Source organism: Peromyscus californicus, unplaced genomic scaffold (genome assembly GCF_007827085.1).
Source record: "Peromyscus californicus insignis strain IS unplaced genomic scaffold, ASM782708v3 Scaffold_17__1_contigs__length_78620276, whole genome shotgun sequence".
NCBI lineage: Eukaryota > Metazoa > Chordata > Mammalia > Rodentia > Cricetidae > Peromyscus > Peromyscus californicus.
The window spans coordinates 5,402,825-5,417,338 of record NW_026294469.1 but is presented as its reverse complement, the minus strand read 5'-3'; positions in this window follow the sequence as shown (position 1 = coordinate 5,417,338).

The window sequence follows — 14,514 nt, the reverse complement described above, 5'->3', positions numbered from 1 at the left end:
CAACTTAACACAGGTCTGGTTGCTTTATTCTAAAACGTTTGGAGTTTTTCCAGCCATCCAGCTTTCTACTTGGGCCAGGTATCGGAGGCATTGCCAATGCATTGATTGATTAATCAAAGTGGTGCATGTTGTGGATTCTGTTCCTATGACAGAGAGTTGTTCAAAGAAGACAGCTTTCTGATTATTTTTTCTCACCAGATTATTGTGTGTTGGCAATAGTTTCATATCGCGCTAACCACATAAAAGTACCCCCCAGTTAGACAGATAAAGCCTGGAGGATTAGCATAGCTTTGAGGAGGTGTGCGTGTGCGTGTGTGTGCGTGTGTGTGCGTGTGTGTGTGTGCGTGTGTGTGTGTGCATGTGTGTGTGTGCGTGTGTGTGCGTGTGCGTGTGCGTGTGTGTGTGTGTGTGTGTGTGTGTGTGTGTGTGTGTGTGTGTGTAGAAGCCAGAAATCTTGGTGTTATTCCTCAGGAGCTACATCTTGGGTTTTTTTGTTTGTTTGTTTGTTTTGTTTTTTTGAGACAGGATCTTACTTGGTGTGGAGTTTACTGCTTCTGCTAGACCAGCTGGCTGCTGCCCCCAGGAGAATCAGCTGTATCTGCCTCTCCAGTGTTGACATTACCAGTGCATGCCACTCTGCCCAGCTTTTAGAGCATATGAACACATTTTAACTAATTCTTTGAGAATTTCATACTGTGTATTTTGACCATAGTCACCCCAACTTGCCCCAACTCCTCACAGATCCAACTTAGCTCCCTAGTCCACCCAACTTCATATCCTCTTTCTTTCTAAATAACCCACAGAGGCCAGTGTGTGCTGGTGGTAGACTCTTTCTGGACATCCACTAGAACATGGGAAGCTGACCAAGGGCCACAACCTTGAAGAAAACTGTCTTTCTCCCAGAAGACACAAACTGTCCACAGCTCCTCAATTGGAAGGGGGTCTGTGAACCCTTTCTCTGTCGGTGCTGGAGTGTTAACTGCATGTCTAGCTCGTTATGTGGGTTCTGGGGACTGAACTCAGGTCCTCACACTTGCTTAGCAGAACTTTGCTGATTGATCTATCTCTCCAGTTCCTTGTGAGGTCATGAACTCATCAAACCACATCCAAGGTCACCAAACAAACAAAAAAATGAGGGTCTTGATAATGGCCCCTTGTAGTTATTCAATCCTGATCAAATGCAGGAAAGTGAACAGGTATTTTAAACTTCAGAAACTTCAGGACAAATGGAATGTTTCTCATCTAAACTCCCCTAAGGCCCACGAATGGATGCACTTTTTCTTGGTTTTGAAATTAATTTCAAGTCCGGGGAGTGGAATACATAATGTGTGTAATAATTTCAAAGTGAATCCCAGGGAAATTAAACATTAAATCTGGCTGAGATTTCCCATTATAGGAATTACTGAATGTGTGCCATTAGCAAACATCACTCGGCAGCCTACTGTATCCGAAGCTGCGAGGTTTAAACAAATACTCCAGCGTAACATTTCACTTATTAGGAGGCGTGACCAAACAATCAAATTACCAAGAATACAATGGGAGTTCTAAACAGTCTGGCGTGTAAATAATACTCCTTTCGCCCTGCATCAGACCTTGCTCTCTCTTGGGTACCCCTAACCAAAAGCCACGGCAAAGGTGTATAAAGGAAATTTAAGGTCCTTATCCAATAGAAATAAAGACCATTGGAGTTTAGCTCTCCTTCCCACCCTCTCCCATTGGCACTACTTTTGGCTTCAACAGGCACCCTTAGCCAGCTTCTCATTCTCCTTGTGTGTCTTTTGTTATACGTGATTTATTTTTCCTTGAAAGCCTCACTACAGACTGGAAGTGAAGCACCCTGAGTCTTGCTGGTTGGGGTGAATAAGTGCTTTCCGAGTGCCTTTCTGAAGAGCTTCTATGTTTGACAGCTTGCAATGTGCAGAGGCAACACCTCTTCCTCAGCTTCCATGTCTGAACACATGAGTCTTCACACAGTACCTAGGGACCCAGCTACTCTGCTCATATGATCCTTCTGCCTGAGACATCTTTGGCAAAAGGCACAGGTCAAGTGATTCCCTAGTTACTGCTTCATTCCACTGAGTTCCATTCCCATGGGTGTGACCAGGAGACTGGAAGTTCACTGTGGCTGGCTCCCTGGGTTCCACCCCCCTACTTCCCCTTCATTTGCTCTCTTCCCTCTTCCCTGCTTTGCCTTCTGTTGTTCTGGGACAAGGTTGTGTATGTATCCTCAGCTGCTCTGGAACTCATCATATAGGTCCAGGCTAGCCTTGAACTCATGATCTTCCTGCTTCTGCCTCTGAAGTGCTAGGATCACAAGCATAAGCCTCCACACCCGGTTGATCACTTTGGTTTCAGCAGACCACCCTGTTCATGGAGAGCTAACTCAACAGGTAGAGTAAAGCTTTACATAAAAACAACCCTAATAACAAACCCGCCAGGTTCAAGCAGCACTCACTCATGCCACCAGGCACAGCTGTCCACATGTTTGCTGGGGTGTGAGCATGTGGGGAGCTTTAGGCATGGGTCCCAGAGCAACCTTGTCTTTGGCAGCTGCTAGAAGGACCAGGTCTCTAGCCTGGTATGGATGGACCACTTAGTCCACTAGTGTCCCCAGAAAAAAAGTCCGAGGCTTGACACACAGCTCGGTGGGGCAGAGGTTTGGTTCTTAGCACCTCGGTAAACAAATAACTACATAAAGTAAAATAAATTAAACTAATGACTGGTACATAAAATTAATATAAAAATTTGAAAAGCTAACCATGGTGTTTTGTATTTGCCATCTCTGCACTCAGGAGCTGGAGGCAGGAGGATGTGGGATCCAAGGAAGTCTCAGTTACATAGTGAGGTCAAGGCTTGGATTGTATGAGATGATGTCTAAACATGATAAACAAGAAGTCTAAGCCACTGAAAGCTCAGTATGCCTGCCTAAACTATGGAAGGATGATGAGTGATTTCTGAATGAAGGAAAAAAATCACCCTAGGTCACCTGACCAAAACTTTCTGAGTTGTACCTCTAAGAAGCGGCCTTTACAAAGCTGAATGTGGTTGTAGGTGGACAGGGCTGTGGTAGACATCTGGGTTGCACGTCTGAGCTACGCGGTTGGCACTTGTGAGATTTTTTTTTCAGATCTCCCCTCTGGGCCTGTTGCTGTCTTTGTGTAATCTGGGAAAGGAACCCCTCAACCCCAGACAACCACGGAGTCCTTTCTGCTCACAGGTATATTGCCACTTGCAGCCTGACAGGGAAGTAAGAGTCCCGATGCACAGCACAGAGCCTCGGTATATTTTTCCATCTATGACAATGTGGAGGTGGAAGGTTTTTTAAACTAAGCCAAAAACACCCAGGAGCTGAACCTGTAACCCATAAAACAAAAATCCCAATTTAAAAAGCGGAAGGAAATATCACTTTGCTGCCACGCTAGACATAGTGCTAAGAATCTTATTTTCTGCTTTTCCAAGAACCTCCTCCCCCAGAACTTCGTCCCTTGAGACTCACAGATGCAAGGGAAAGGCCCTTGCCCCAGCCTGCACCCCCACTCTCCCTCACACACAGTCTGTCCACCCACCCAGGCACCAGCAGCAGGGTTGGGCTTTTCGGGAGACTGGAGTGTTTTCTCAGCTGCTATCTTTTGCTCCCCTCTCCAGCAAGAGGAGGTGTGTAAGATGCTGGGAAAGGGCTCCAGGAAAAGAAGCTATCTGGGCTGTTCTGAAGGAGGAAATTAGTTGGAAATAGTGACATCACTCAGAGATAAAATTCACCAGTGTTCTTTCCCTTCCGGGGAGCACATCACCAGCTTGCCGACTTTGATGCACTACAGGCTCATATCTGTCCCAGTTGCGCTCACCTTTGAGGAAATTCTTTTCGTCTGGATATGCTAACTGCTTGGCTGACATTGTCTAGGGCAGAAGTCCTGACTCACTGAAGAGGCTAATCAGCATAAGAGGAGGGAACCGAAGCTTCCAGAATGGCATGTGTCTCTGTGTGTGTGTTTACACTTGCTATGTGAGTGCAGGAGTGTGCACGCATGTGCACGCACTTGGTGTGTGTGTGTGTGTGTGTGTGTGTGTGTGTGTGTGTGTGTGTGTGTATGTGTGTGCACGCGCACGCACGTAGGCCAGAGGTCCACATCAAGTGTCTTCCTTAATTGATTCTCCTTATTTTTTTGGTTAGTATCCCTCTTTGAACCCATCAATTCAGCCGGGCTGGCTGGCCAATGAGTGCAGGGATCCCCTTGTCTCTGCCTCCCCGCTGTTGATATTACAGACATAAGCTGTTATTCTTTGATTTTTCAGTGGGTGCTGGGGTTGGCGCTCAGGTCCTTCATGTTTTCAAGGCAGGCATTTTACCAGCAGGCATCTCTACAGCCCCAGGATGATTTTTAAGAGGTTTTAGCCAGATAGAGAGGACCATTGTTTGAATCATTGTAAATATTCCTTAAATATCATCAGTGCTTTTCCTCAGGGGCTTTCCTAGGAGGGCGGTTTGTTCAGATCTCTTTACATGTGACCTTTCTTTGGGACATAACAAATTTGAATGGTCAACATTTGTGTGTGCCGCTCACTGCACTGTAATGGGCCTTGCTTCAGCTGGCTCTCTTTCCAGGCCTGGTTAATATTCATTCAACTTTTCCATAATGAGGAGAAAGAGCTACGGCTTTTCAGGATGAATCCACCTTGCATCCAGGTCGCAATATTCCCCATAAGGGCAAAGGAAGGCAAAGGCTTTGTTTGGACCCAAAGCGAAGTGTAAGCTTTGGCCATTTGTCCTGTTCTGTTTCTTGCTGGGTTTAGTCTAAATCCCAAGAGGTATAATTAACTTGGCCCCTTGCCATTTATATATTTAATTGGGCCAAGTGACATTAGGGCCTGAGTAGCTCTTTTGTGGAAATGAGTAAAAGCAAGCAACTTTTCAGCGTAGCTACCCCGCGCCAGCAACTAACGAGCCCCCTTTATTTGCAGGATGTATTCATTGCAAGAACGCCCAAGTTCCGATGTGGAACATGGTAAAAGGCACACATAGTATTAGCTGCAGAGGCTTTTCCAGGCCCTGAAGAGCAGCCAGCGGATACTGATTAAGCTTCACGTGGACACTGACCATTTTTTAATCATTCCCTAGACTATCAGTTTTAAATCTCTAAATCTCTTGGGAATTGGTGAGTTAACGAGGCATGATTTACACTCGACTCTGTTGTCTAGACAGCTGATGAAATGGCACCGGAACACCACTCTTGATAATGTTGACAGGCCATCAGGAGACAACCCTCCTCCATACATTCGGAGCCACAAAACCAGCTTTCTGTGAGAAGAATGTTGAGTAACAGAAGAAGTGATCATCTTCATCCAGGCTGAGGCTTTCTGTTACCCAAGAGTCTTTCAACTCTCTTTTCCCCACCTCTCCCACTAGGAAGGAAAACCCTGCAAGATCTTAGGTAATGGTGTCTGGCCAGTGGAAAATGGAAGAAGCCTGAATCAGCATGTAGAGGAAGCCACCTAATTACCAAAAAATTCTCATTGGCTCGTTAGATGAGTGAGTAACAAATACCATTGGGCCAAGCCTCAAAGGTGCGGGTGCATTTACCTTAATATCTAACAAGAATGTAATATGTCAATAATATGACATCTGTTTCATACCAAGTATGTTAATGATTCACTTGTGAACCAAGTATTTTGTTATTCTGAACATTCAAAGCACAAATGCTGAAGAACTCTCTAGAAGGCTATTGAGACCTTCAGGTCCTGATTCAAGAGTGAAAATGTCTTCCTTCCTTCCTTCCTTCCTTCCTTCCTTCCTTCCTTCCTTCCTTCCTTCCTTCCTTCTTCCTTTCTTTCTTTCCTTCCTTCTTCTTCTTTCTTTCTTTCTTTCTTTCTTTCTTTCTTTCTTTCTTTCTTTCTTTCTCTCTCTCTTTCTTTTTCTTCCTTCCTTTCTTTTTCATCTATGCTTCTTAATTTTACATGTTAGCTTCAATTTGTTGTAAGACAGCATATGAGAATCATTCAGTAGTACAATGATGATTTGAATATAGAAGTGCCCAAAGGCTCATCTTTTAAAAACTGGGCTATCAGCTGGTGTACTTTTGGGAATTGATTGGATCATGAGACCTCTGACATCATCTGTGGGTTAATTCATGGATGAATACAGTTTGGTGGCATAGCTAGGAGGTGGGGCCCAATGGAAGTGAGACACGCACTTTCCAGCTGTATTTCCTGCAATGCTGTGTCTTGCCTCTGCCTATTATAGTCTTTAAAACGTTAACTTATTATCCTTCAGCAATCTCATGCATGTATATACTATACTTGGTCATTTTTACCCTGTTACCATCTCTCAACCCTTCCTGTTCTCACTGAGCCCTTTCTTCATCCCAACAATTCCTTTTCTGTTTTCACATCCTTTTAATTTAAAAATTTATTGTGACTCAGTGAGTTTACTTAGGGTCATTTGCATGAGCATGGGTGGGGTATGTTCTGGAGCATGGGCAGTCTGTCAGTGGCTGTACCACTGAAGAAAGGGACCCCCCTTCCCTAGAGATCATTCACTTGCCACTAGATCCTCGGTAAGTGTGGGCCTCGGGAGCCTCTCCTCATCCAGGATGGAATGTTGACAGGCCCCATCTTGTGCAGGCAACCTGTGAGGGCAACAGTATGCCCCGAAGATGGTACTGCACAGCCTTCCTCCCCATCCTCCAGTCTTGCCCTGGCCTCTGGGTTCTTGCTGTGCTTTCTGGCTGCCCCAGGAGAGCAGCTCTGCTTTTCCATTGCCTTCCGACCAGGTTGCTCTGTGTCAACACAAGCCCACAGGATTGGGCCCGTCAGCCATGAAGGAAACCCTCCAAAACCACGAGGGAACCCAGCCTACTTCCTGTTGCTCTTCCCAGGCATGCTGTGAGGGAATGGAAGAGTAACAGCTGCATCCCTTCTGAGGTGAGCCTGTGGCTTAATGTCTGAGCACAGCAATGCCTTTCCTCTGGTGCTGTCTTAGAAGCAGTGCTGGAAATCCTCATGTTGAGTACTCATGATGACTGAGTTGCCCAAGAGCTCAGTAGCAGAACCAGATGTTTGCTTTTGTTTTGTGAAGGAGCACAGCAAATTCATTTTGATTCTTTTCTCTCTTTGAAGATGTCGCCAGTCATCCTGGAAGTGCAACCCAGAGCCCTAATATCACAGGGATTTGTATGAGGCCCATCTTAATTTAGGTAGAAGACAATAAAAATAATAGCTAATGTGAGTCACGTGGATTATGAATAGAAATCCATGTGTGGTCACTGATGTGGCTTCGACAATAACTCTAATGTTCAGAAACACAGATGTTAAACTGCCCCGTCTCGCCAGATGTGCTCACACTGGGTCCGTCGAAATGGAGCAATATGTAGTCAGAGACACGTTGCCTGCTCTGGGAACAGACAGCCGCATATTCTCATCATCTGCCTTCCACCAAGATCAAAGTGGAGTTCTTAATGCGTGTTAGCTTTCAATGTCGTGACACGCGGCATCCTCTCCCATCAGCACGTCCTCTCACCTGTGGAGATGAACTCTGCTATTCCACCACAAACCCATGCGGTTGCCATCCCCACCCTGTCTGTCGTGTTCAGTGTCTGTGTGCTGTGGAGGGGTAACTACCATGTCCTGGGAGTGCTTCACACAGAGGGGTAATGCACTGAATTTTCCATTTGCGCACTTTTCTCCAGCCTGTTCTAACATCATCTTAAAATAAACACGAATTCATTGAAAACAACTTTCCGTCAGACTTACTCTTAAATGTTATGAACCAGCCGAGGGAAGAAAGCTTGGTGGGTTCTACAGTCAGGCAATGTGGGGTTTTGTGAGCTGCTCTCCTTCCCCACGTTCACTTTAACATGAACATGCATTCAACAGAAAGCCACTCTGACTTACACACAAGGTATTTGTTTTTGTCTCTTGGTTTATGAGTAATTATAACTCTTGTGGTGGAGATTATTTTTTTAATGGTAAAATAGGACTCGATTCCCTTTCAAGAAAAATAGAAGGAGGCAGAATGGTTACTTACTTAGTTTGTCAGTGAATGCTTATAGAGTACACAGAAAGAGATGAACAGAACAGGAAAAGACACTGAGTGTCTGGGAACAGGTAAGAGAGCTGGGGTGTGTGCTAACCCAGGACTTAGCACATAGCCAGAGCAAGTGCTTGGAAGAATAGCAAAGGTGAGAAAGGGGAGATTCAGGACCCAGTTGCCCCATTTGGTGTCCATCCTCAGGTCATGAGAACCTAGACAACCCAGGGAGCGATCATGCTAACAGAGTATTGATAAAAAGGATTTATTTAGTTTATTTTGTGTGTATTGAGTGCCTTTCCTGCTCTTGGAGGTTAGGAGAGGGTGTCAGATACTTTGGACTGGAGTTACAGGCAGTTGTGAGTCATAGTGTGGGTGCTGAGAACTGAACCCAGGTCTTATGGAAGAGTAATACTCACTCTTAACCGCCGAGCCGTGTCTTCAGCCCCTAACAGAGTATTTTTAAAAGTCCCTGGAGTTATAAGACAAGTTCAAGATGTAGACTGAGTTGGCTTTTAAGCATTAAGGAGTCTCAAGTAGGGATAAAGATGGATCTTCTCTGGGTTTGGTGGATTACGGTGCAGGGTGCAGAGCCAAGTGGCTGAAACAGCAGAAATGGTGATATTTCATGCAAGAAAGCTGGATGCGGCTTACTGCAGCTGATCCTTCCTCTTCTCTTGTCCTTTCTTTTCTCCCTCCCTCCATAGTTTTGCATAAAATCAGTATAATTTCAAATAAAATTTCAGCCCCCATCAGTTGAAAGAAAACAAAACAAGAAGCAAGCAAAATGAGAGAGGATGGATGCAAATGGGAGAGGATGGATGCAAACGGGAGAGGATGGATGCAAACGGGAGAGGATGGATGGCAACGTTTCCGGCTTCACCACACAGCGGACGTCACAGATGGTGATTATTTGAGTGTGAAAACCGGGTTGTAAAATGAGTGTCTTCAAAAATGTCAAGAGTGAGTGCCCTTTTGTAGGCAAACACTGAATTGAAAGAGTTCCAGCGACTTGCCCAAGACCCTCACTCCATGTGAACTGAGCTTAAAGGAAAATCCGTCTCTTCGAGGGGTTCTGATAGTTTCAAGAGATGCGTGACTGGGGAAGGTGGGTCTTGAGTAGTTTGTGATTTATGGTTGAAAGTTAGGCATTAGGACTCATTAGGACTTGGGTTTTATGGCGCTCAGAGTCTGTGAATGAGTTTTGTTGAAGTCACACAAGACGGGAAAATGCAGCCAGGCTGTTGAACAGCCAAAGCTTGTCTCCTTGTTAACTCTTTTGGGGTGAGGAGGAAGATGTAGAGGATTTGAAAGAAAGACAGATTCATCTTTTGTCACTAAACTGTCTTCTAAAAGAGACACACAGTCTGTTCATGTGCAGATTGTGTGCAAAGCCCTGACCTTCTAGAGTGCAAGAAAAAAAAAAAAAAAAACTAGTGCAATACGCACATGACTAGTCAGGGCTGTCACAGCACAAGTTTGAATAAAAATCTAAAAGTGTAAAATGAAATTTCTTCCAGACTCAAATGCCCCCTTCCTCTTTGGAAGTGTCAGAGAAGGTTAGAGAAATCAGGACTGTGTACTATTCCTCTTTTTGTTGACACCCCAGGGTAGCTGACTTACAGTAAGCAATCCTTATGGCCTTTGGGGTTTATGAACAGGTATCTTTTGCTTCCCTACTGGCTAGGTTAAGGAGATGATACGGGGCTTCTGGGTCCAGTGTGGGTCCAGTGTGGTCTAAAAGACCAGGAGAACTTTGAAAGCCATGGGGTCAATCACAATTTTCTTCTTACAGAAGGACTGACTGTCCAGAACATTGGAGAATTCAGGGGACCTACTTCAACAGATGCTCAATAAAATCCAGGATGAGAGAGAAGGCAGATGATGTAGACTTCTGGGATTTTGCTGTTCTTGCTTCTTCAGGATGCCCACCCTCACTCTGTTACAAGGAGATGTAAGATTGCGTGTCAGACAGAAGGTAGAGACCAGCTCCAGGCTGCAGGAGCTCAGTGTGAGGGTCAGGTGAGTGTGGCGAGTGGCTGAGGCCTAACTTTCACCAAGGATTTAATAGGAAAATTGTGGTCAACCAATCAGGGCAGATGGGATGGGAAGGCACACACAGATTTTGGTCCTCATGGCTGTGCCCAAAGGTGCCTGGCTACCTGAGTCCCATGTCATGCATATTGGACAGTGGGATACATGTTCTAAGTTGTAACTGTAATTCTGAAGCTCTTTCTCTCTCAACCAGACAGACTATTTGTATAGCATATTGACTACATAGTCATTTGGCAAGCATTGGAGCCCTGGACACCTTTTTTACTTCCTCATTAAATGTCCAGTATGAAAAAAACAAAGTATAAAACAGTCTTACCTGAAACAGCATCTTCTGACAGTGTCTATCAAATCAGGAAGTCACAAATTTCTCAGGGTCTGCAAAGCATAGAACCTTCTTCTTTTTCTTTTCTTTTTTTTTTAACTTTTTATTTATTCTTTGTAGATTTCACATCATGCATCCTAATCCCTCTCATCTCCCTGTCTCCTTGCCTCTACCCTCTACCCTTGTGACCTCCTCCCAAAACAAAACAAAATTTAAAAGTGTGGCCAAAAAAACAAAACAAAAATCCAGCATAGAAGCTGTAGTGTGGCCCAGTGAGTCACACAGTATACCCTTTAGTCCATACATCTTTACTTGTAAGTGTTCTTTGCAATGAATCCTTGGTCTGGTTCAAAGCTTCTGGATTCTGATACCCTATTCATGCTGGACCCTCACTGGGACTCTTCCTGGATAGCCTGTGTTGTCCTGTGTCATAGGACTCCTGTAACTTTGAATCTGCAGATCTGGCCGCTTCACATACTCCAGCAGTTCATAGATGAGGTGGATGTTGGGGTGGGCTAACTCATAGGCCTGGTTCTGGGCTTGGGTGGTAGCTGGGTTGGTCAGCCTGTTAGCTCTCCCTCATCACAGCCAGGGGGAGCTCTCCAGCACTGCCCAGCTAGCTCGCCCAATGCAGCCTGCAGCAAGGGGCAGGGCCAGTTCTCCTGTTCTCAGGCCCTCGGTCTGGCTTTCCCACACTCACACCACCAGGGCCAGCTCTACTAATTTGCCCAGGTGAGGTGTATAACCCACTCTCTCAATTGCTGCAGTTGGTGAGGGATAGGGTCAGCTCCAGCGTGCTCCCCAGGTGAGGTGCAGGGCCTGCTCTCCAGTGTGCTGCAGCCTGTGAGGGGCAGGACCAACTCTCCTGCTCTCATGACCCTGGGGCCAGCTTTCCTGCCAGCAGTAGGTTGCAAGGGGTAAGAGGGGGCATCTTTCCCTCACACATGCCACCACACACAAGGGGAGGTCAGCTCTTCTGCTCTCACCATCCGGCCGGCTCACCTGCACCCCTGCCCACAGGGTCAGCCTACTGTGTTCCCTGAGTGAAGTGCGGTGCTGATTCTCTCACTCTCATGACCCCAGGGTCAGCTCTCCCCCTCACCCCCAGAGGTAATGAGTGGCTTGTGGTTGATTGTGCCCACCCCCGCCCCCAGACGAAGGCTTGGGGTGGGGAGCTGTCTCTGTCATCTACCCACTCAGGTCTGGAAGTCTGTATCTGTAATTTTTATCTTGGGGATCCAGGCTTCAAATTCATTGCCTGAATTGACTTTATGTTGTTGTAGGCTGGGACCAAAGGTGATTCTTTCTGTGGGGACATATGCAATTAGAAGTATGGGGTGTGTGTGTGTGTGTGTGTGTGTGTGTTTGTGTGTGTTTCATGAGTTCATAGTGGAATTCTGGACAGACCCAAGGTTCACAACTGTTTAAGAACCACTGGAGATTTCCTCAATAATGCTACAAAAGGCAGTCTGTGACCCATTTTGCAGGTAGGAAAAGAAGAGGAAGTGGGCTAAGTTACTCAGGGTGTTAATTGTCTCTAAATTTGCTGGCCTGAATTTCTTTTCCTAAAAACATGAATTCTGTTTATTACACATCAAAATGTATCACTGATTTTGGTCATCCATCTGTAAGTCTTTCAAGGGTCAAAAATGCTTTAAAGGCTTGTGTTTCCCAGCCTTGCTTTGGTACATGGTCTTTACCCGTGACTCTGCAACTGACAGCCACGTCATCCAGCGTGTCTATCTCGGTGACGCCTGCTGCTACCGTTGCCAGTCGTCAGCGTCCGTGCATTTCGACCGTGCAGAGAAGCCCCTGTCAGCAGCGCCCGGTCGCACTGGCAGTGATGGCTCCTCTCGTCTTGATTTGTTCAGCCCATTAGAGTTTGTGTTGAAAACAAACAGCGCACTAATGCCGGGCCGAAATAAAACAACAAAAGTAAGCAAGGAAGGCAAAGACTCGGGGAGATAAAGATAGGTGCACTAATGAGTCCCCAACTGGTTAAAAGCAAACACATTTCTATTCCAAGAAAAGTGTAAGTAACATTTGTTGTCACTAAAACTCTTTAACTTGAACAAAAATAAAGAGTTGCCCTCAAATTTATTATGGAAAGCCAGAAGCACTGCGGCTAATTATTTCCCAGGTGCCTCTTGCACGAATATAAAAATGGAGCTACCCACAGCGACGTGCAGCAAGCCTGTCTTCGGCCTTGATTCCTGGCAGTTTCATGGTGTAACCTGCACGGAGTCGCGCAAGCTGTAGGGTAAGCTCCATGTGGGTTTGGGTATTAGTCTTACTTATGTAAACTTGGGCAAAATATTTGTGTCAGCTAGCTTTGGCTGGGTAACAAACTACCTTAAACTTCAGTGGCTTCAGAAACCACAGTATGCTTTGTCATGATCTGAAGGGCTAACACTTTGGCCGGCTCTAGTGTGTCCTTGTTTCTCATGGTACCAGGTGGACCTTATGTGGGAAAATTCTTCTCTGTTCAGCTGCTCTTCATCCCACTGGCAGCCCGGGCTTCTTTGTAGGGCTGTTGAGGATTCTCAGGAGCTGGAGAGGGTGAGCTCCATGGAGAAAGCATTTGTCAACCTTGACTCCTCTTCAGTTAGCTACTATCCATGACCTAAAGTGATTCTCACGAGCAAGCTCAGCTTGAAAGCTTAGAAACCCAGATTACCCCTCTTGGGTGGGTGTGTACCCACCCAGTGAATTATGAACACATTTGGGATTATGGTAGTAATGATCTGCCACACACGGTCACACAGGATATCCTAATTTCTCAGGGCTCACGAGGCGGGCAAGTGAAATGATGCACATACTGTGCTCAGGACAGGGTTTGGTACACATGTGTAAATGAGAGAGGTACTTGTGCAAGTCCCAGGGTGTGATCTCTAGCATAGGTTAAGAGTGACCGTTTGCAGGTCTGGAGAGACAGCCCAGAAGTTCAGAGCGTAAGAATACAGGGGATCTGGATTCAGTGTCCAGAACCCGTGTGACAGCACACAAACCCTTGTAACTCCAATTTCAGAAGATCTGGTGCCCTCATCTGGCTTCGCTGGGCACCATACACGAGGCACATAGACACACAAACAGGCAAAATGCTTTTACACATTCTAAAAATGTGACTAAATGTGAGGGAGAGGAGAGGGATAGGAAAGAGGAGGGTTGAGGAGGCGAGGAGGACAATGTAGCAAAGGGTTGTGATAAGTCTTGAAACTCGAGCTATGATAAAGTCCTAGGAGAACACGCTAAGACGAGGAGGCACTCTTGGGTCAGGTTTACCTGTCACCTTGTTGTTAGCTCTTCAGCATCTTAGAAATACTTCATATCAGGAAAACATTCTTTCCTATTTCAAATTTAAAGAGTTTTGTTTTTTCAGAAGTGCTGCTTATATTCACTTAGTGGGACAATAGCTAGGCAAATTTTCTTTTCCCTGTTTTACACGTTTTTTTTCTAGAATGGGATCTTACGGCTTATACACCAGAAAAGGGCACTTTACGTATCTCAGTTTTAGAACAAAATTATTTTTAGAATTATACATTTTTTTTTATAAAGTTGGCAGTTTTCTAAGTATCCTTTGTCACCTTTGAGGGGGTCAATTGGCTTACTCACTGTACCCTGAGAATTCCCTGGACACGGGCCAGCTTCTGTCTGTCTATTTTTCTGAGAGATCGGAACTTCCTGGTCCAAAGTGCTGAAGGCCACACTTAGAGCAGAGCACGCTGTGGTGCAGATTGAACTCTACTTGGCTGTATGGGCTACTGGATCTGGGATCTGTAGTATGATTTTCTTGTGAGACCACCAGCACCCAAATAATGACACAGAGACTTATTATTAATTATGAAAACTTGGCCTTTAGCTTAGGTTTGTTCCCAACTATCTCTTATAACTTAAATTAACCTGTTTCTATTAATCTACATCCTACCACATGGCTTTTTACCTCTCTTCATTCAGTATGTCCAACTCCCTTCCTGTCTTGCTGGCCTCTCTCTCATGTACCTAGATTCATCCCGAGTTCCTCTCTCTGCCTGGAAGTCCTGCCTAATCTCTTCTGCCTAGCTATTGGCCATTCGGCTCTTTATTAAACCAATCAGGTGCCTTAGGCAGGCAAGGT